This window comes from Bos grunniens, chromosome 8 (genome assembly GCF_055505025.1).
Source record: "Bos grunniens cultivar Pamir isolate PY7600 chromosome 8, Bosgru_T2T1.0, whole genome shotgun sequence".
NCBI lineage: Eukaryota > Metazoa > Chordata > Mammalia > Artiodactyla > Bovidae > Bos > Bos grunniens.
The window spans coordinates 55,501,184-55,524,465 of record NC_141172.1 but is presented as its reverse complement, the minus strand read 5'-3'; the positions used below and the strand labels follow the sequence as shown (position 1 = coordinate 55,524,465).

Here is a 23,282-nt window from a genome sequence, read left to right as displayed (position 1 = left end):
TTTGAAAAATTTCATGTGCCAAAGTAACATTTTGAGTTGGCCCATTTTGCTCCCATACATACTCATGGAGTATTTTGTATACAAAACAGAAAAAAAAACCAAAAACAAAAAAACAACTTTGGATCTTGATTGGAAATGAGGGGAGAGGAGAGGGAAAGAGCATGACTAGAGCCCTAGTTTGTCCAATTACATGCGGTGGTGCCCTTCCTTGAGATTCTAAGAAACAGGAGAGGAGGAAGGTGGCAGGAGGAAGATGATGTTCAATATGAGCTGGCTGTGAAACTTCCAAGTAGAGATGTTGGCAACTGTCTATAACCCAAAGAAAATATATGGACAAGAAAGAAGCTGATAATTAGATAACATTGCCTAAGAATAGGAATAAAGAAAGTTTTCTAAACTTTGAGGAACTCTTTTATCTGACGATCACTTGGAAAAGATGAGCAGGCAGACACAGAATGAAAGTGGTATTTGTAGGCAGAAAACCTATGGATATGGCATCATCTAAGGCAACAGGCCTTAGAATTGGTTGAAGAATTGATGCTTTTGAACTGTGGTGTTGGAGAAGACTTTTGAGAGTCCCTTAGATTGCAAGGAGATCCAACCAGTCCATCCTAAAGGAAATCAGTCCTGAATATTCATTGAAAGGACTGATGCTGAAGCTGAAACTCCAATATTTTGGCCACCTCATGCGAGGATCTAACTCACTGGAAAAGACCCTGATGCTAGGAAAGATTGAAGGCAGGAGGAGAAGGGGACAACAGAGGATGAGATGGTTAGATAGCATCAGCGACTCGATGGACATGAGTTTGGGTAAACTCCGGGAGTTGGTGATGGACAGGGAGGCCTGGCATGCTGCAGTCCATGGGGTTGCAGAGCTGGACATGACTGAGTGACTGAACTATTCTGAAGGCAGCAGGAGAGTGTTTTAAGAATAAGTGAGAGTGTTTTGAGAATAAAGAAATCTTCTCATTGAATTTGAAGAACATTTGCTTAGTGTTCTTTTTGAAATGCTAACACTACCTAACTATTTAGTGATGGTTTGGTTACTGCAGGTGATAGGAAATAAAATCATTGAGAACTGGTGACTTTATATTGCTAAGAGCACATGGTGACAAATCCACTCTAGAATAACATTTATCTCTTGAATGGTATAATTTAGGATGTCTTCATTTAATTCACTGCTAATGTTGTATTAGAAGTTAATATGACTTGTCAGTATATTGGTGTATTCACATTGAAAAGAATTCTTTCTGACATTAAGTATGAGCATCTGAAATTCTGAATGTGTTTGAAATCATGCATAAATACAAGTATTAAACGATCAGTTACTTATATAGAAAAATCATATGCTTGCTCTCATTTGGCAAACATTTCTTAATTGGCTAATACTTGTCAGCAGTTGCTAAATGCTGGGGGTGTCAATATCCGCTGGATCGTGGAAAAAGCAAGAGAGTTCCAGAAAAACATCTATTTCTGCTTTATTGACATGCCAAAGCCTTTGACTGTGTGGATCATAATACACTGTGGAAAATTCTGACAGAGATGGGAATACCAGACCACCTGATCTGCCTCTTGAGAAATTTGTATGCAGGTCAGGAAGCAACAGTTAGAACTGGACATGGAACAACAGACTGGTTCCAAATAGGAAAAGGAGTACATCAAGGCTGTATATTGTCACCGTGTTTATTTAACTTGTATGCAGAGTACATCATGAGAAACGCTGGACTGGAAGAAACACAAACTGGAATCAAGATTGCCAGGAGAAATATCAATAACCTCAGATATGCAGATGACACCACCCTTATGGCAGAAAGTGAAGAGGAACTCAAAAGCCTCTTGATGAAGGTGAAAGTCGAGAGTGAAAAACTTGTCTTAAAGCTCAACATTCAGAAAATGAAGATCATGGCATCTGGTCCCATCACTTCGTGGGAAACAGATGGGGAAACAGTGGAAACAGTGTCAGACTTTATTTTTCTGGGCTCCAAAATCACTGCAGATGGTGACTGCAGCCATGAAATTAAAAGACGCTTACTCCTTGGAAGGAAAGTTATGACCAACCTAGAGAGCATATTCAAAAGGAGAGACATTACTTTGCCAACAAAGGTTCATCTAGTCAAGGCTATGGTTTTTCCATTGGTCATGTATGGATGTGAGAGTTGGACTGTGAAGAAGGCTAAGCACTGAAGAATTGATGCTTTTGAACTGTGGTGCTGGAGAGTCCCTTGGACTGCAAGGAGATCCAACCAGTCAATTCTGAAGGAGATCAGCCCTGGGATTTCTTTGGAAGGAATGATGCTAAAGCTGAAACTCCAGTACTCTGGCCACCTCATGCAAAGAGTTGACTCATTGGGAAAGACTCTGATGCTGGGAGGGATTGGGGGCAGGAGGAGAAGGGGATGACAGAGGATGAGATGGCTGGATGGCATCACTGACTCGATGGACATGAGTCTGAGTGAACTCCGGGAGTTGGTGATGGACAGGGAGGCCTGGCGTGCTGCAGTTCATGGGGTCGCAAAAAGTCTGACATGACTGAGCGACTGATCTGATCTAATCTGATCTGGGGGTGTCAAGAAAAGATCTTGAAACCTAGTTCTTATAAACCATTACACTCCTGGGGAAAACATGCATGTGATGAGGAAGGGGGCTAATCCTGACAAGATAGGTCAGAGCTGGATCATGAAGCATTTTCAGTAAGAAGCTTAAAACTATGGTTTAAGGTAACCAGATAATTGATAAGGGAAATTTCTTCTTTATAGGCAATTTGACCTAGTAAATGAAGAAGAAATGATAAAGTATGACAATTTGGTTTGTAATACCTCATAAATTAATAGAACTAGGTAACATAAAAAAGATAAGCCATTCTCACGCAAGCATATGAGAAAACCTATGAAATTTTCTTGCCTAAAGTATTAAATCCAAAACAGATCAAACCTCTAGATTTGATCATCAATTTATAGGTACATAGCAAACTAACCAACATGTTAAACAAAATTATGAAAATGTAATTATAAAAACTCAGACAAAACAAACAATACATTTTCTTCAACTAGTATTGTCAACTGAAAGAAAAACACACTACAAAAGAGCTGGGAGTTTAAGTTTTATTTGAGGACTTTACTGAGGGCACGACTGAGTGACTGAACTGATAGCCCAGGAGATGGACTCTCAGTAGCTCTGAGGGAAGTGCTCCAAAGAGTTAAGCAACAGGCCAGTTTACACATGACTTTTGGCTAGGGAAAACATGTAGTCAAGCATACATCTGGGTAGAAGACTACTGCTATTGACAAAGAACAAATAATTCAAGTTAATGATTTTAGTGTATTTCAATGTATGGGGAGATGGAAGTATCAGGGTTCATTAAAATTCTTCCTGAGATATACATCTTATCTAAGAGGCTTGCTTGTCCAAAGCACAGAGTATCTAACCCTGTTTTTCATTCTAAATTTCTCTCAGGTGCACTGTTGATCAGGAACTGCAGTGGCTGATGATTTCATCCTTGTAGGACAGAATGGTGAGCAACATTCTTGGTTTTCTTGTTTTACACCACCATAAAAACAACAAAAGAAAGAAAGGAGCAGGCACCATAGAGTAAGAGATGCTTGAAAAATAAGGAAAGAGTTGCAATGTATGGTTCCTATCTAGACTTTGATTCAAACTGTAAAATAAAAATGTGTAAGACAGTGAGGGAAGTTATGAACACTGCTTGACATTTTGCTGTTAAAAAATTATATTTAATTTTTAAGTGTGATAATGCTTTGTAATAAGATTTTAAGTTTCTTTCTTATATTCTTCAGAGTTGAAATGATATCACGCCTGGAGTTTGCTCTAATACAATCAGGGATAGACTATAGATGAAAATAAGTTGGTTATGAATTGTGAACTGTTAAAACTGGTTGATGGATACCTGAGTTTATTTGATTTTTTCCATTACTTTCCTATAGGTTTCAAATTTTCAATTATAGAAAGTAAAAAATAAAAGTTCTTAGTTGTAGGGAAAGGAAAGATGGAAGGGAGTAGCAATTTCTGAAGCAGGAAACTGAAATTATTGAAGAGGCTGTTGTACCAATGTAGGTAAGGTATGACAGGAGATTAAGCCAAGACTTTGATGATGGAGATGTTCATGAGGAGTCTGCAACATTTTCAATTAGAAGCACTTGGGGGTGAGAGGCGAGAGGACTGTAAAGTATGAAAGTGAAGTAAAAGTATTAGTCACTCAGTTGTGTCCAGCTCTTTGCAACCTCATGGACTGTAGCCCATCAGACTTTGTGCATGGGATTTTCTAGGCAAGAATACTGGGGTGGGTTGCCATGCCTTTCTCCAGGGGATCTTCGAGACCCAGGGATCAAACCCCGGTCTTCCTCATAGGAGGCAAATTCTTTACCATTTGAGCTACCCAGGTATGTTGGGCAATTTGATGGTGAGATTAAATCAATAGTTTGCAGAAAAGCAAATGTCCCAGGGCCCATAATTAATTCTTTTTGCTAATGTAATAAATTTGAGATTCCAATAAGATTCAGGGAGAGCTTTTTAACAGGAAGTTGCTTGTATAAGGCCAAAACTGAGGAGAGTTTTATGGAAGCTAGACACCATTCAAATAAAAGGAAAAAAAGAACTTACCATGTTGATTTGGAGGAGTCTACTCAGCACTTGTAGCACCACCCCCCACCCCTTATATCTTCTCCATCATCAACCCCTTCCTTCAAACCAATTCACATTTGGAGCAAAATGCTGTCTATTGAATATACTAGTTATTTTCCTTTTCCTTTTCTTTTAGAAATTCATAGGTTTGTTTTTACTATTCTATAAAGTAAGGGGATGGTAGGGGACAGTTTGGAAAGGTTAGAGTGAAAGAAGATAAAGAATTAGTTTTATTATGAGCAACTATGAAAAGAAATGGATTGAGGAAAACGGGAAAGATGTGGTAGTCACTGGAGGAAGAGAAACTTGAGAATGAGCTGGAGATGGTTAAAGGGAGTTTTACTTCTATCTCTTGATCAAAACAAACAAAAAGCAAAGGTGTGTTACTCATCAATGTTTTGGGGTTAGAGCTGTGTCTGATTATTTTAATGCCAACCGTTGTGGCTGATATAGGTTTTAAGGGCAGAATGTCATTAGGATCCTCTCTTACAGGGGAATGTTCTATAATGGATACCTTCAGGGAGAACTGGAGGAGGAGAGAGAAAGGGAGGGGGAGAAGGAGATGTATTTGTATGAAGAGTGTTTATGCTGAATTTTAGTTTCATTTTACTACAAGTTTTACTTGCTATGAAGAGGAAGACAGAGGTTCTACCAGATTTTATACATTTAAAAATATTTAAAAAGTATGTGGAACAATTGTAAGATAATGAATGTTGATATAACACTTTCTGCAGAAACATGGCACTATCTTTTGAAGATTCCACAGAGGCATCAGACAGCAGACAGTTGTGTTCTAGAGACTGGAATCATGCAAAAAAAAAATGTGGCTTATAGTTGGCCATGTTTGCAACAACAATTATGAAATACATTATGCCCCTTTTTGAAGACCAAATAAAATGAGGAAGGATTTATATAAATATTTCATACAATTAGTGCTTGATATATATGATTATCATCAACATCATTGTCATTACCACCTTTGTCATAAATCATAAAAAACAAGTTGAGAGATATAAGTAGACTCAGGCAATACCAGATGGACAGGAACAGTTTCAGTGGCTGAAGCTTACTGTGCTGTGGTGGAATGTTCCACACATTGGGTAGGTTGCCCTGCTCTTTTGGTCACCTTCCCTAGCATTGAGAGTTGGAGCTTATGATTAGATCCTTTCAGCTAGCTCCAGTGGGGCTGACAGAATAGGAAGACCCATGTAATGTTCACAGAGATTATCTTTAAAAAGATCAGTTTATGGTAGTAGGACAAATAATTTGGTATGCAAAGAGAAATGAAACAGCCTATATTAAGTAAGAACAGAGGAAAGCTAAAAGAATGGGAAGCATATCCTTGAGCCTGAATAGGGTATAATTAATTCTGAAGAAGCACAGCCTTAACATTCATGGGGTATGGTTATTTGAGACAGAGTCAGGTGATAGCTAAGAAGGAGAATATCACTGATATTGCTTTGATGGGGTTCAAGGCAGGCTTCCCCAGAATGTGGCACTTTGGCATGTGGATTACTTCGAGCTAAAGACAATCAAGGTCCAACAAACTCAAGAAGAACTTTTTATATCCCCTTAACTGCCTAAAATAATTTGGATAGGGAGCCTGTACCAGGAACAGAGCTATTACCAAATATAACTGGATTTTTTTTTTAACACCAGAAAGAATTCTTAATGTGGTAAACATTTATCAAACATTTGCTCTTCCCTCTTCCTGTGAACTATCTTCCTCCCCTTTGAAGTTGCAGACCTCTACCCACTTCTTCTTAGCTCAGTTCAGTTCAGTTCAGTCACTCAGTTTTGTCCAACTCTTTGTGACCCCCCATGGACTTGCAGCATGCCAGACCTCCCTATCCATCACCAGCTCACAGAGCTTGCTCAAACTCATGTCCATTGAGTCAGTGATGCCATCCAATCATCTCATCCTCTGTCGTCCCCTTCTCTTCTTGCCTTCAATCTTTCCCAGCACCAGGGTCTTTTCTAAGAAGTCAGTTTTTCACATCAGGTGGTCAAAGTATTGGAGCTTCAGCTTCAGCATCAGTCCTTCCAATAAATATTCAAGACTGATTTTCTTTAGGATTGACTGGTTTGATCTCCTTGCAGTCCAAGGGATGCTCAAGAGTTTTCTCCAACACCACAGTTCAAAAGCATCAATTCTTCAGCCCTCAGCTTTCTTTATAGTCCAACTCTCACATCTGTGCATGACTATTGGAAAAACCATAGCTTGACTAGATGGACCTTTGTTGGCAAAGTAATGTCTCTGCTTTTTAATATGCAGTCTAGGTAGGTCATAGCTTTTCTTAGCTCAGGAGGGCATGCAAACCTCGATAGCCTGACTGTTGGCGAGTGTCTTATGTTTTTGTGGGACTTCCATATGTACAAAATTAAGTTTACACTTTTTCTTCTGTTATTCTGTTTTATGCCAATATAATTATTATGCCATCTCAAGAACCTAGAAGGGAAAAGTTTTCCTTCCTATAGCTTCATAATTAAAATATGGAAAGATTGATACGTTTCTACCTCAAAAGAGGTGTGGGTTTCACATTAAATTGTCATAAAACAACTAGTACAAATGTTGTCAATGCTAATTCTTAGAATAACATTTTCAGTAACAATGGGGCATATTTTAGTACACACGATTTCAAGATGATAAGCTACATGGGAGTGGGAATCCATGGATTTTCTATCTCCAACAATAAAAATATAATGGACAGTCAAAGATTGTTAAATTAATGAAGCAGAATGGTGACCTGAAAGTAAATTAGACTGGAGCCCCTTCTTAATATATCTCCGTCATGAAAGAGCCTTTTGACATGGAAATTTTTCCTTTTTTGGTAAAATGAGTATATTAGGCCAGGTCCTTCCAAAGTTCTGACTTATGTTTCCAAGAGGAATTAGTTTTAAATTAGATGTAAAAAAGGACTGATTCACACCCACACAGTAAAAATTAAATATCAAACCTAGAATATAATTTTCCTGTGAAAATAAGCCACTGTAGATAAAATATAGAATTTTTATATTGATGCAGAACAGTCTATATTATAAACTGTGTTTTCTCCAGTGGTTACTGCATGGCTTTGCCTAGGTTCCCTCTTCTGGCTGATGTACTCATCCTCCTGTTGCTTGAAATTTCTGCTGCTAACAGCTCACAACTGCCTTCCTTACTGAGTATTGCCCTTGGCAGTGAGTAGTGACTCACCCAGAGGTATGCCCTCTCATAGGGAGTTTCCCAAGGCCCAGAATTGGCTGTTATGGAGATAAAGGCCAGAATTCTTGACTATTGGATAAAACTCTTAGGAAGCATTCCATCCGTAGGGCTCTCCAGATTGGGCAGATGCCCCAGCTGCAGGTCAACTTCTCCCATTGTCCAGTTCTGCCATCCTGGCCTTTACAATTGTAACTCTCAAGAGTACTTCCCTGCTTAATGGTCTGCTTTCAAGTCTCCATCTCAGTATCTGTCCAGAGAACTATCTAAGACAAATGTACCTGTTTATCCACCTAAACAGTGTATATCTGCCAATGGACTTCAGGCTCTTTCTTGGATTCTCTAATGACCTTGCATATGTGTCATTCCTTATGTTAGTAGAAACAATAGTTTCAGTGTGAACCTTTAACCATCATGTGAGTGGGTTTGGTGAAAATGAAATTCAAGTCCTTTCCATTTAGGCCAAGTGTGTGGTCTTGGACATGGGATAAACCTGGGGCTTGAGAACTTCCTGATGAGATGCTTCCCTTTGCAACAATGTGTTAGAATAATTGAGAGAGGAGTGCTTTTTAAATTAGATTTCCTTAATTCTCATATGTGATGGAAAATTGTATATCAAACTAAATGCCTAAAATTCTTCTTTCATAGATGATAATGGAAACACACAGAAACTTAAAAAAATATGTGACAGAGAGAAAGGAAATTTTCCCAAGCTTAAAAAAAAAAAACAGAACAAAGTAACTGCTGTCAACTTTCTCTCTAGTAACAGAAGGAATCCTTCTCCCTCATAATTGGTCTGGAAGCAAATATCATTATAATGGGTTCACTGGATTGTTTGCTCTAATTTGATTTTTTACTTCTTTTGAAGTGAAACATTTTCTTAACCATAGGGTAAAAGAGAAGAGGGGAAAATTGTAAATTTTTTCTCTAAAAAGTGAATATATGCAACACTTATAAATATGTTTTTAAATGAGTTTTGATGATACATTTTTTTCTATATGGATATCTCATAACAGATGCAACAGTATTGTTCAAACTTTCAGATTCTTAAAACTTATATAAGAAATTTGAGTAGAATGTGTTTGGATGTGAAGAAATATTCTGAGAGCCAGGATGAATTGCATTATAGTAGTAAGAGCCTTTTAGCATGGTAATGAAGTCAAATGAGAAAACACTCTTGCAATCATAAAGTAGTTCTACCAAGAGATAGCCATCTCAGTTCATTTCAGTTCAGTTCAGTCGCTCAATTGTGTCCGACTCTTTGCGACCCCATGAATTGCAGCATGCCAGGCTTCCCTGTCCATCACCAACTCCTGGGGTTCACTCAAACTCACGTCCATCGAGTTGGTGATGCCATCTAGCCATCTCATCCTCTGTTTTCCCCTTCTCCCCCTGCCCCCAATCCCTCCCAGCATCAGAGTCTTTTCCAATAAGTCAACTCTTTGCATGAGGTGGCCAAAGTACTGGAGCTTCAGCTTTAGCATCAGTCCTTCCAATGAACACCCAGGACTGATTTCCCTTAGAATGGACTCGTTGGATCTCCTTGAAGTCCAAGGGACTCTCAAGAGTCTTCTCCACACCACAGTTCAAAAGTATCAATTCTTTCATATATGATATTATACATGTTTCAATGCCATTCTCCCAAATCATCCCACCCTCGCCCTCTCCCACAGAGTCCAAAAGATTGTTCTATACATCTGTGTCTCTTTTGCTGTTTCGCATACAGGGTATTGTTACCATCTTTTACAGGGAGGGAGGAGGGAGGGGGGTTCAGGATGGGGAACACGTGTATACCTGTGGCAGATTCATGTTGATGTATGGCAAAACCAATACAATATTGTAAAGTAATTAACCTCCAATTAAAATAAATAAATTTATATTAAAAAAAAGCATCAATTCTTTGGCTCTCAGCTTTCTTCACAGTCCAACTCTCACATCCATACATGACCACTGGAAAAACCATAGCCTTGACTAGATGGACCTTTGTTGGCAAAGTAATGTCTCTGCTTTTCAATATGCTGTCTAGGTTGGTCTTAGGGCTTCCCTGGTGGCTCAGAGGTTAAAGCGACTGCCTGCAATATGGAACACCTGGGTTCGATCTCTGGGTTGGGAAGATCCCCTGGAGAAGGAAATGGCAACCCACTCCAGTATTCTTGCCTGGAGAATCCCTTGGATGGAGGAGCCTGGTGGGCCACAGTCCATGGGGTCACAAAGAGTCGGACACGACTGAGCGGCTTAAACTTAAACTTAAACTTAGGTTGGTCATAACTTTCCTTCCAAGGAGTAAGTGTCTTTTAATTTCATGGCTACAATCACCATCTGCAGTGATTTTGGAGCCCAAAACAATACAGTCTGACACTGTTTCCCCATCTATTTCCCATGAAGTGATGGGACCAGATGCCATGATCTTAGTTTTCTGAATGTTGAGCTTTAAGCCAACTTTTTCACTCTCCTCTTTCAGTTTCATCAAGAGGCTTTTTAGTTCCTCTTCACTTTCTGCCATAAGGGTGGTGTCATATGCATATCTGAGGTTATTGATATTTCTCTGGGCAATCTTCATTCCAGCTGTGCTTCTTCCAGCCCAATGTTTCTCATGATGTACTCTCTGCATATAAGTTAAATAAGCATGGTGACAATATACAGCCTTGATGTACTCTTTTTCCTATTTGGAATCAGTCTATTGTTCCATGTCCAGTTCTGTTGTTTCTTGACCTGCATATAGGTTTCTCAAGAGGCAGGTCAGGTGGTCTGGTATTCTAAGCCATCTCCTTTAGTAACTGAAAAACATCTCTGGAGGTGTGGAGACTGGGGCCAGAGAATGCCAAGGCCTCTTTTCTTTGTGACCAATTTGTTTTATTTTATCCTTTCCTCTTTCTACCTTTGACCCCATTACTTTCCCCTATTATCTCTATATCTTTTTTTCCTTGGTGAAAAAAAGGAAACAGATGTATTACTATGAATACCTTCTTTCATGCAGGATTTTGTATAGCCTGGGGTCTGATGGCCATCCAGGATGAATGAGTTAGAGAACCATCAGTATACAGCTAGGATTCCTGTCCAATGCTATTTTGCCTGGGAAACTGGCTTATTAAGTGCTATATATATTTTTTAATGTCCTTTGAAACAGCTAGTAATGCTTTCCTTGATCTGAACAAGTGATTTTTTTTTTCTATGTTACCCAGGAGATTTGAATTTTCTTTCCTCATTTCCAGTGGCTTGCTGATCAAGCTAGCAGGAAGTTACAGGCAAGTCATGATTATATTCAACTCATCACATCAAGGAGCTCCATTGTTCAAATCCCATTGCCATTTTGGCCTGTTGACAATGTAACACATTTTCAGTAAAATAATTTGTGTCTTTTGAGTTAATATCCTAAGGCATAAGGGGAGGCTGGGCAAAATAAACCATGTTGTCCAAGACTTGACACAGTTAAAACCTTGGTTTCAGGTTACTTAGTATTTGGTTATGGAGAAGGAAATGGCAATCCACTCCAGTGTTCTTGCCTGGAGAATCCCAGGGACGGGGGAGCCTGGTGGGCTGCCGTCTATGGGGTCGCACAGAGTCAGACACGACTGAAGTGACTTAGCAGCAGTATTTGGTTATGAAAAAAAATTGCAGACAGAAGCATATGAAAATACACTTTTCATTAAATAGTCCCAGAAGGCTCTAATTACTTGGCAGTGATTTACTCCTTCTACTTGGGTGTGTCCTATATGTTTCTAGTCAGGCAAATTTAGGGCTCAATTTGAAGCCATACAATTGGAGGTAGAAGGCAGGAGGGAAGTCTGCTGTTATAAAAGTTCTATTTTGACACAGTGCTGCTTTGGAGATCTCTGTATATGTTGTCTCCTAACCATGCCTCCTGTTTCTGGTATACAGTATGAACTGCACAGCTTTAACAGCCTGTCTTGTAAATAACCAGGAATATTCTGTGCACAAAAAGCTATAAATGGCTACTATCTTATTTAGATAGCAAAAGACCAATGGATGGAACCATTGCTAAACACTCCCAAATTCATGGACAGGATGCATTTGTAATCTTACAGATCAAATCCAGAGAGTAAAGTGACATTTTTTCTGTAAAATACGTTACTCTCTATTGTGATTTTACGTTATAGGAGCAGCAGCCACACCCCTGAGGATTCCAGCAAATTGCACTATTTGTGCACAAAAAGCTGCTTAGAATGAAGGGTTAGCCTTTTCCATCATAAAAACATTTTATGTGATTGGCAAATCAGAAAATGGTCAATCAGCAGACAGTTACAGAGATGTTTTTCTTCTCTAGTAACAGCAGGATGCTAATGGGAGAGTTAAGGCAAAAAGGAAAAAAAAAAAAAAAAACATTGATTTGTTGATAGAAGCCAGCAGCTGTCACAGTAAAACATGGTTCTCTTGCACTTAATCAATGTCAGTCTCCAACCCAATCGTTTTGTAGCCCAGATGAGAAGCAATCAAGAGGAACACCTTCATAAGCATGAAGCTTGCTAGATGGGGTTCAATGAAGTGTGTCTTTAAGCTTAGGCACTCAAAATGTGATGCATGACCCAAAGCTAATCAGAAATGCTTAACCCTTTGAAAGGAGGCGGCAATTACTTGCTTGCTTTCCTTTTTCAAAGATAGAAAATACATTCTCCACACTATCTACAATTTTCAGATACCTTGTGTCTGTTTTGACATGCAATTCTTTTTCTTGCTGGATGAGGTGAAGCATCGTCATTAATCATGGTTCCCATCTTAAAAGTGTAGGGCGCTATTTTAAATGCATCTCATTTCTCAGAAAGACAATTTAGAAACAGTGACTAATTTCACCACATATTTCCATGGTTTCTTTCTCTGTGAATAGTTACTTTATCAAATGGTGCCTTTATTATTAGTGTCTTTGACCCCAGCATAATGGCTTGTGTCCTTGCAAATCAAGACTAGTTTGAGGACTAAAGTCATGTTTCATATAGAATGATATTTAATTTCATATGAGTTTCCCTTTCTACTGACCAATGGGGAAGATGCCCTGAGAAACAGAATATCAGTGACAGGGTCACTTAAATGGAGAGAAATTTCCAGCAATGCTTGGGCTTCCCAGATTGCACAGGCTTTCCACACTTGCTTCAGTAGTGTTCAGACTACTTGTCTGGACTTGTATTTTTTTTTTTTTTTTCCAGTTCTTACAGAAATAGGATAGAGAAAAGAGAGAATTCGTTGGCAGTGGACTCTGAACTATCTGGGGGTGAAAAACCTCTACTTTCTCACTTGACATGAAATTACAAAGACAGAATTCTTTTGTTTCATTTTTCACTTTAGATACTTTCAGAAATAATCTGTGAGTTAAGAGAGAGAGGGAGGGAGAATGAAGTCCTTAGTATCTAGTGTGGGATGTAGAAAAAGTAGTAGTGATTAAGAAACATAAGAATCCTACAAAAGTAATTTATGTTGGCAATTGCCAGGAAAAAGTTAAAGAAAAAACCGATAAGATATCAAAATGAGCTTTCATCTTTAAGATAAGTATATATTCCCAGGCTTTTTGCTAACAAATTTGTCTTAATTTCACAATTCAGGTATAATTTGTTTAATGGGTAGATTATGATGGTGAAAATCTGGAGGTTTTATACCAGATTTCCCAATGGCCACTTGGAATCAAGACTTTCATGAATGAAAAATCAGTTAAATTCCTCCTGTTAAAAGATAAACTGAGGCACATTAAATACGTTATGAGTTTATTTGAGCAAAGCTTGATTTGAATGGAACAGTCCCAAACTGGAAGTAGTTCAGAAGACTCCATGGACAGGATCTCATGAAAAGATTTTTATAGAGAAGATGGGGAAGCAAAGATACAACCTTATTTATTGATTATCATGTAAGTGGTTGCCTTATTTTATAAAGAAGATGGGAAAGCAAAGATACAACCTAATTTATTGATTATCATGTAAGTGGTTGCCTTATTTGGGAAGACCTAGTTGGAGGTCTGTGATTAGTTGTCCTCGGGTTTTGATTTGTTGACCTTGAGGCATTTCAGGCTTAGGTTTGGGTGTGTAGGCAGGCTTATATGACTTTAGAACTAGCCCAGTCTAATGGTTTCTTTAATTAACACTCCCAAAGTCAAATTGACATCACTTTCACATTTGTGAGACTTTAGGGTCTAACATAAAGAAATCACAATGTTGACTAGGAAAACAAAAACAATTTAAAAATAGGCTTAAGGACCAAACAGATTTTGTATGCCTGTGCATATGGGTAGTAGTGCATCAAAGCAAACAAATATGTGACCGTCACTATGGGAAAAGAATATTCTCAAGTTTTTTAGTGAGCTAGAATAGACCAAGGAAATATGTTGTTTAGTACTACTTTTTACAAATTCAAAATATGTTAAAAGCCATAGATGTTTTTTAAATATGTGTTCTATTATTTTTTCTTCCTGATTTTCTTATGTTTATTATTATTGTTATATATGAACAGTATTTTCAATACTTTCACAGGTTTGCTTATGAACCCTGTCTCTCTCAGTTCAGTTCAGTTCTGTCTCTCAGTCGTGTCCGACTCTTTGACACCCCATGAATCTCAGCATGCCAGGTGTCCCTGTCCATCACCAACTCCCGGTGTTCACCCAGACCCATGTCCATCGAGTCAGTGATGCCATCCAACCATCTTATCCTCTGTCATCCCCTTCTCCTCCTGCCCTCAATCTTTCCCAGTATCAGGGTCTTTTCAAATGAGTCAGCTCTTCGTATCAGGTGGCCAAAGTATTGGAGTTTCTGCTTCAATATCAGTCCTTCCAATGAACACCCAGGACTGATCTCCTGTCTCTCTAACCCCTGTTTATTTCATAAATTCTTAAAGTTACTCATAATAGACAATTCTTTTGTAATTGTAATATGTTTAGGAGCATGAGAATGGAAACTGCAGAGAGAGAATATATTGATAAATCCTTAATGCTCTTTTCCCTCACTAAAATTTTGATCAACTTCTCTTACCCCAAATATAAAAATCCAAAGGATTTATCACCTACCAAGTTAGATGGAGTAAGAGAGGGCAGGTGCAGAGTAAGGCAGCTATGCAATGAGGCCATATTTAGCTCCTGCTATTCCTTTAGCCTATATTTGCACCTTAATGAGGTGTTAGGGGTTTTTGTTTTGCATATCTGATGCTTCATTAATGCTAGAGTTTTTGTCTCCAAAAGTCTTTGTGGAAAATTTTTCTTTGCCTTCATCAGCACTACTTCAATATTTATCAGATCAGAGGTGTTAGATTCTCTTTAGTATCAACATACATTGATGAATAGCTACTGGGAGTTCAACTTGGATAAAGATGGGTCATTTATGTTGTCTGAACACAATTAGATAAGCATCTTTAAGTGCTTTTCCCTAATAAGGAGAAACGTTAGATACCTTAAGTGATGGCAAAAACCCGCTGCTAAAGTGAATGAGGCAGTTATTACAGGTACAGTTGCCAATGAGGTGGTGGAAATCCCTAATGAAATGGGAACCACTGGTCTATGTTCTTGAATATATTACAGAGAAGAAGCCAATTCTGACTCTAGGGGTTGGAAACTATTTCTTTGACTTGCTTTTTGTTGCTTTTGTTATTACAATCATACATAATGGCCTGCCTTGAAGGACTGGGCCCCTCTTCCTGACTGTAAACTAAAATGCCTTTGTTCAGCTCTTAGAGAGATAATCTGAACCTGCCTACCTGTGAATAGCTACAACAAAGAGAAGAGATTAACACACCCATTCCAAAGGCTGGCCATTTCAGGAGATGTTTTTCAAGACTGAAGATTCTTTCACTGTACTTCACCATTGCCTCTCCCTCCCTTTCCCTTGACTTTTTCATTGCTTTTCCCTCTTTATTCATCTGTCTTTTTGACTTTAGTTCCTTATTGCTTCTCTCTTTGGTTCTATACAAGAACCTGGTTTCCAGACCCCAACAAGATGGTTACTCTGAGACATTAGTATACTATCTTCTCAGTCAGCTGGCTTTCCAAATAAAGTCATATTCCTTGCCTCAACACCTCCTCTCTTGACGCATTGGCCTGTTCTATGGTGAGGAGAGTGAGCTTGGACTTGATACATTTAGTTACAAGGGAGTTTTTGAAAATTTTAGAAAAATTACTTAGAGATACCTGGAAAGAGTACAGCATCTCTATGACTCCTGAGGTACATAGACTCTAGAATTAGGATTTAGGCTTAAAATTGTCCTGGATCTTTAAGAATAAAAACAAAGGCAGGCAAGGTCACACTGGGATACAGTGCAGAAAATTACAGTCAGCCCTCAGTACCTGTGGGTTCCACATCTGCAGATTCAACCCACTGTGGATTAAAAATATTTGGAAAATAAAAATTCCAGAAAATTTCAAAAAGCAAAATGGAATTTGCTACATGCTGGCACTCTTTACATATCATTTACATTGTATTTGCAACTATTTACATGACATTTACTTTGTATTAGGTATTATAAGTATTCTAGAAATGATTTAAATTATATGGGAGGATACTGAGGTTTGACTGTATTAATTGAAACTATTAATTCCTATGGAATTGTCAGGTGTATTTGCATCTGACTTCGTGACAATGCTCATATTTGTTTTAATCTTTCCTGACTTCTGGAGTGTGTAATTTCCTAGGTTCTGTCTTGCCACAGCAAAGATTTGAAACAGTTGACTGGTGTTATAGTTATGTGACAGCTCAGTTTTATTTGGCAAGCAAAGGAAAATACATGCTCCAGGCGTGAGGGAGGGCCAACCCAAAAGAAGAGAGCAGCTCTATCTTGGCTCCTCTTTTTATATGCTTTTTTCTCCTCCCCCTAAGCCTGCCTTATGTAAATTGGGCTAGCCAGGAGGGCTGTTTGTTTCACCTGAGATTCTCACTCTGGCCCTTGGATTTTCTTTTGTCTCATTTTCGTGGGCTTTTTCCTTTTTTTGTCTTTTAGCCACCACCATTTTGGACTCCTTTTTCCTATTCTAACTACCTAATAAGATCATGCTCTATCTTCCTTTCTACTTGATTTGACATCCTGATTTTATTCTTCTATGTGGCCAAGATGACAGACTGTAGTCTTGCTCCCTTCAGTATTACAGAAATTTCTTCATACCTGCACTCAAGTCTGCTCTCTCCTAGAAGGATGTTCAGTGGTAAATACAATACTATTTTCTTACATATATTCACGTTTTTTTTTTTTTTTTTTTCTTTTTAATTTTAAAAGTTCTTTTTCATGTAGTCTGCTTACCTGTTGGCTGAACTCTAAGGCTTCTCCATTGACCAATTTTTTTGAGCCCATGTACTTGGAGGTATCATGGTGTAGGAAGAAGACAATGAATGTGGTTGTTATTGACTATACATTCAGTCTACACCCTTGAGCAGTGAGCTGGCATAATGCTGAGTTCAGATTTCTCCAAGGGCAGTGTTGTAAATAGAACTGAATTAAGTAAGATAAAGCATGTAGAACAGAGCTTAGCTGTTATACAGCTAGTCAGTGTTTTCCCATCTACTGCCTGCCAGAGAAAGAGGGAGATGGAGGGAGGAAAGGAGAGAAGAGAGAGAGAATCTAATATGTGTTTGAAGGGGTTTTTCAGATTCAGTTTAGAAGAGATCATGTCCTTTCACAACTGTTCATTTTCTCTCATTGAATTCAGCCCAAGTCTTTAGCTCTGCTTACCTATGGAGGGAAATGTCAGGGCAGCTGCCTTCAGCAGTTTGCTCAGAACAAAGTTTAGATGTGTGGCTGCTGTGAATTAAAGATTCTACAAACTTCTAATAGGGATAATAGAGCAGGACGCCTTTAACAACATCTCTAAATGAGACTCTGCAACTTGGAAAACAGAAGTCCACATGCCCACTGCAGTCAATAAACAGTTTCTGAATACCTGCAGTTGACCCATGGGTAGGTTCTGAGAAGGCTGCAAAAATGACTCATGTAAAGACCATATTTCTTTCCATTTCATATATACAACCCACTCCCCTAAAAGCAGCCACTTTCCAGAAGGATGGTGGTCTAAGTTCTAATTGACAAAATCTGATCTGCTCAACTTATAAACAGTGTTTTCCTTGGGACTGAGCACCCAAGCAACATATTAAAGAGTCTTCTTACATAATAGTCCCATGTATTTGCTCCTAGTTCTTTTTATATTTTACTTAAGGAAAATCAAGGCAAATGGTTTCCGAATGTTCCCAACTGACAGCAATTTGTGTCCATTTGCACATGAAAGCATGTGGAATGAACAGGCATGGAGGGAGAGAGGCATGCAGGCCTATCTAGAGTGAGAGAGCACAGTCCCCTTGCTAATGAGAGAAATTAAAAGGAGTCAGGTTTACTGAATCTTTTCATGGAGCTGTTATGAAAAGGAAGCGTCAAACATTTTTAGGTATCTGGTCACCTCTACATGCAAAGCATTTGGAAGGTAATTCTGAATGTTATTTGATCAATGAATAGTGACGAATCATCACATTTTAGTAATATGTGTATGTATAGGAATGATAAACGAGTAAGTGATTGGTGCTTGGGTAATGAAAGGAAGTGCAAGCGATACAGATGTTGCTTAGCTCTGGATGTGAAAATTAACCAAGAAGGCACATTTGTCAGAAAATTCTCACTTAGAGTTTTATTTATTTCCCTTTCCTTCACTCCTCATCTATCTTTTTTCAACTGCTTAATTAACTGCCCAAGCTATGTTTATGTAGCTAAGATCAAGTGTACAGAAACATTACTGATAAGAACTTTTTCTCTATTTTCCTGTTTTAATTTCTTTTACTAGTGTTTTACTACTTTCTATGCCATTTTATGTTTTATGATTTAAAAAATTTCTTTTATTTGCATGTAAAAATTCTTTACATTCAACATTGAGTATATCTTGGTTTGTGGTTTATCTTTCTAATTACTATGTAATAAAATTAGAACTTTGAATGATTTGAGAATAAATGTAGGATTTCCTGATCTACTTTTGCCAAGTAAAAATTCATTTATGAGGTACTTGCTTTATTAGTAGCTAATGAGGTCAATGGGAGATGTCTTCAACCTGAAAAGAATAAAAAGCAAGGGTCCAATCACTGTACATCCTGTGTAAAATATAACTAAAGTATGTTTTTGGAATTATTTGGGGAACAGTTCACTGGTATATCAAGTACACTGCATTAAAAAAAATCAATAATTCTTTGTGACGTATTTACTTATCCCCTGTCTTGTTTGATGTAGCTCATGGTAGATAAGAGAAGAAAAAGATACTGTATCTTTCCTAAGGTAAGAGTCTGAATGTTGTATGGGCAGAATAATAATTTTGAATCAATTTAGGTTACCCTTTCACTCTCTCCTACCCCAGAGGTAGTCCTTAATCTATATAAAGCAGTGGGTCTGGAGTCCATTAAGAATTTATTATATATCAACTATGCATACTCTCTGTTGCTATAGGGTGAGAAAAAAGTTACTACAAATTACAGTATATGGTTTTATTAACTTTCTGTGGTTGCTGTAACAAATTGCCACAAACTTCATGGCTTAAAACATAGCAATTTATACCTTCACAGTTCTGGAGGCCAGAGTCTGTAATGAAGGTGTGCCAGCAAGACCATGCTACTTCTCTAGCAGAGAATCTTTCTTCATCTCCTCCAGCTTCTGATGGTTCCAGGTGTTCTCTGGCATGCGGATACATCTCTTTAATCTCTGCCTCTGTCATCATATGGTCTTCTCCTCTTTCCCTCTGTGTCTCTCTGTGTGTCTCTTATGACACTTAACTGTGTTTGCATTTAGATTCCTCCCATATCTCCCGCCCCCCACCATATAAACCAGGCTGATCTCATCTTGAAATTAATTACATCTTCAAGATCCTTTATGTAAATGATGGTAACATTCACAGCCTCCAGGACTTAGAACATGGACTTATCTTTTGAGGACCACCATTCAACCCTCTATGTGGCTGCTGAGAAATGATCAGAGTTGAGACTTGTAGTAGAACTGCAGTTCTACACTCTGTGGAGATTTCCTGAGATTTTAATTTGGGTTTTTGTTTCAGCATGACTCTTCTACAGCTTGTCTGCATTCTTTTCACATGCCAATGAAGATTTTCCCTGTAGCTAGTAGAATAGCAAGAACAGTATATGCTACACATACTATGTAGTTCATCCATGATGAACAACTATGAACAGGTGTTCATCATGGAAGAGTAAATGAGGTGTCCCTTCTGTAAGTTTTATTGTGGAAGAAGTACATGGTTTTTGAAAGTTTTCTGAACATGGTTTGGAATTATAATATTGCAACTGCTTTCAGGAGCATATATCTCCCCTATACTCTGTCCCTTTGCCTAATATGATATGCTCCATCAAGTGAGGGTCACTTCTTTAGAAAATTTGAAGTCAATGAATCTTTTAGATCAGGAGTTGTTGTTCAGTTGCTCAGTCATGTCTGACTCTTTGCCACCCCATGGACTGCAGCACACCAGGCTTCCCTGTCTTTGATCATCTCCCGGAGCTTGCCCAAACTCATGTCCATTGAGTCGGTGATGCCATCCAACCATCTTGTCCTCTGCCGTCCTCTTCTCCTGCCTTTAATATTTCCCAGCATCAGGGTATTTGCCAATGAGTAGGCTCTTCACATCAGGTGGCCAAAATATTACAGCTTGAGCTTCAGCCTAAGTCCTACCAATGAATACTCAGGATTGATCTCCTTGCAGTATAAGGGAGTCTCAGGAGTCTTATCCAACACCACAGTTCAAAAGCATCAATTCTTTGGCACTCATCCTTCTTTATGGTCCAACTCTCACATCTGTACATGACTACTGGTAAAACCATACCTTTGACTATATGGACCTTTGTCAGCAAAGTAATGTCTCTGCTTTTTAATACACTGTCTAGGTTTGTCAGAACTTTTCTTCCAAGGAGCAAGCATCTTTTAATTTCATGGCTGCAGTCACCATCTGCAGTGATTTTGAGACTGGCATGCTAAATCCACACATAAAGATTGTATCACAAGAAAGATCTAACATTCAGTGCATCCTAAACTATCAACAATATGGGGTACCAAAAGGGTTTGAGAAAACATAGGCATCAATTAGGAAGACCATGGACAACTTGGTGAGGACTCTGCGTATAGAAATTTGATGGTTTGATTCCAGAAAACAGGCAGATTATATTGCTTAGTTTCCTTTATACCAAAATGGAAGTTACTTTTTTCTGTCCCTTTATTGTAAAGATATTATTCTACATAAAAATAAGGACAAAGAATTCTAGATACCCTCTGCAATTCAGAAGTAAATCTATGCATATCTAAGTGGATAGTTTTATAAGGGCAGTTGAAGGCCTTTGACCTGGAGGGCAAGTTGGATTCAGATGAAGGAGAAAACTGAGTCTTCCTTTGGCTGTGGTAGCAGGGCTAACGATAAGTAGTAGTGAGTCAAAAAGAATCCCAAGGTCAAAAACCGAAGAGAGTAGAAAGAAAGGAGGAACTGTGTTGTGAAATGGGATGAACAAGTGGTTTAGGATATGTCCTTTGGGGTGGTGCCAACAGGTGGCATGACTGCAGACCTGATGGGCCAGGAGAACAGGAAGGTACCAGACAGAGATGACCAATAGCAGAGTTGGAGGAAGATTCCCTAATGCCAAGAAACTATTAAAGCAGTAATTTAATCATCCTGTGATTAACATGACAATAAATTACACAATGATGATAACCAGAATATTATATATTTTACTACTTTATGATTTATAGCCTGAATACTTCTTTAGAAAGCTTGAAACAGCTTCCATGCTTGAATCACGTATATGCAAAACTGCACACTGGCCCAGACTGGCTTTGGTATTTAAGGCAGTGTTTCTCAATCTGAGGGAATGGAGTTGAACCTTGGGCCGATTCCAATTCATGCCCAGGGTCAAGAGCCACTATTCTGAGGTGGCTGATTCTAGAGGACTTGGTGGCACTTTTGAATGATGGCAGTGATCAGTGTCAGAGATATGAATTTATTTGAGAAGCAGGATCTAATCTTGTGAGAAATCATTGCAGAAATAGTCAAGGTCATTGAGATTAAGCTTCAGTTTGAGGGAGCCATGTTGGAGATCTGGACTCAGAGCCCCAGGTATGGGGCTAGTGAGACACACCAGCTGCACACAGTTGGGGTCAAGTGTAGTGGCAGCCCAGTGAGCCTCAGAGCACTAGCTCAGTCCAGACACAGGAGACTGCTTGTTGGCTTAAAGTGCTCATGGGTCAGAAGCACTCAACTATGGTCATGTTGGTTCTCAACTGTGCAGGAGCTACCAGGGTCAGACCTAATAATGGCAGAACTTTGACACTTTTGGGCCTGGATAAGATAGGAATTGTCAAGGAGAGACACATCTGGAACTGGGACTCGTTCAGCTTCTCCTTTGTCTGGAAGATTAGTGGAGAATATGAAAGCCCTTCAGTGCCTGAGTATAGTTACCATTTGCAGGGCAGGATGGCCGCTGGTTGCATAACAAGAATGGATACATTTTCAGAAGAATTAAAGCTGAAACTACTCTTTTAATCCCTAGGCCTTGAATCCTTGGCATTATCCATTATCTTCAGTACCAGCTACTTTAAATCCTAGATTTAGTCACATATTTGCTAAACCAGACTCACCTATTTTAGAACATATGGGACTGAAATGTTTCCATTTGGATTGTGTGTGTGTGTGTGTGTGTGCATTCATGTGCATGTGCATTGGAGGTGATGAAAGGATGAAGGATTTTGGAGAAAACAGCAAACTGTTTACTGAATATAAACAGCAAAACCCCCACAACATCATTAGTTAAAATACAAATAGGAGTTTGGCAAAGTTAACCTATTAAGAGGTGATTTCATGTTGTTTAAAGCCAAGGGTAATTTAGATTAAGTGTGCCTTCAGGCAGTACTAAAATCAATTAGCTAATGAAGTTGTTCAGTCACTAAGTCATGTCTGACTCTGCGACCCCATGGACTGCAGCATGCCAGATTTCCCTGTCCTTCACTATCTTCCAGAGTTTGCTCAAATTCATGTCCACTGAGTCTGTGATGTTATCTAACCATCTCATCCTCTATTACCTTCTTCACCCTTTGCCTTCAAACTTTCGCAGCATCAGGATCTTTTCCAATGAGTTGGCACTTCACATCAAGCACAAGGCCTTTTTTCTAAGGTGGGAAACTCACACTAAAGGGAATTTAGAAACTGAGGAAAGCAAATCTCTTAAAAGAACAGATTTCACAGGACAGTAGATTTCAGGTACTGATGAAGGAGGGAATGCTGTGGTATGGCTGTGGCACTCACATGTCCCCATGCAGTAATAAAAAGTGGATGATGACAGGCCTTTAGCAGTGATTACTGCCAATGAGTGAGGTCGGATCCCTGAGACTAGGAGCAGACCAGGTCTCCGGCATCACTGGCAGCTGGCTGACTTTCAAATCTCACTGGTTGGCTTGGCCTCATCGGTCATCTTCAGCTCAGGGTAATAGCAGTAATTTTCACTTTATTCATTTC

The 23,282-nt window shown here is 38.8% G+C and overlaps 1 long non-coding RNA gene across 2 annotated transcripts in view; it reads left to right on the top strand.

The window, feature by feature from the left end:
• LOC147367084 (uncharacterized) overlaps window positions 1-23,282 on the top strand; it is a 555,865-nt gene that overhangs the window by 409,631 nt on the left and 122,952 nt on the right. For both annotated transcript variants that reach the window (XR_015169162.1, XR_015169161.1), the window contains one exon: window positions 3,454-3,511. This is a non-coding gene — a long non-coding RNA (uncharacterized LOC147367084). The remainder of the gene's footprint in view (window positions 1-3,453; window positions 3,512-23,282) is intronic.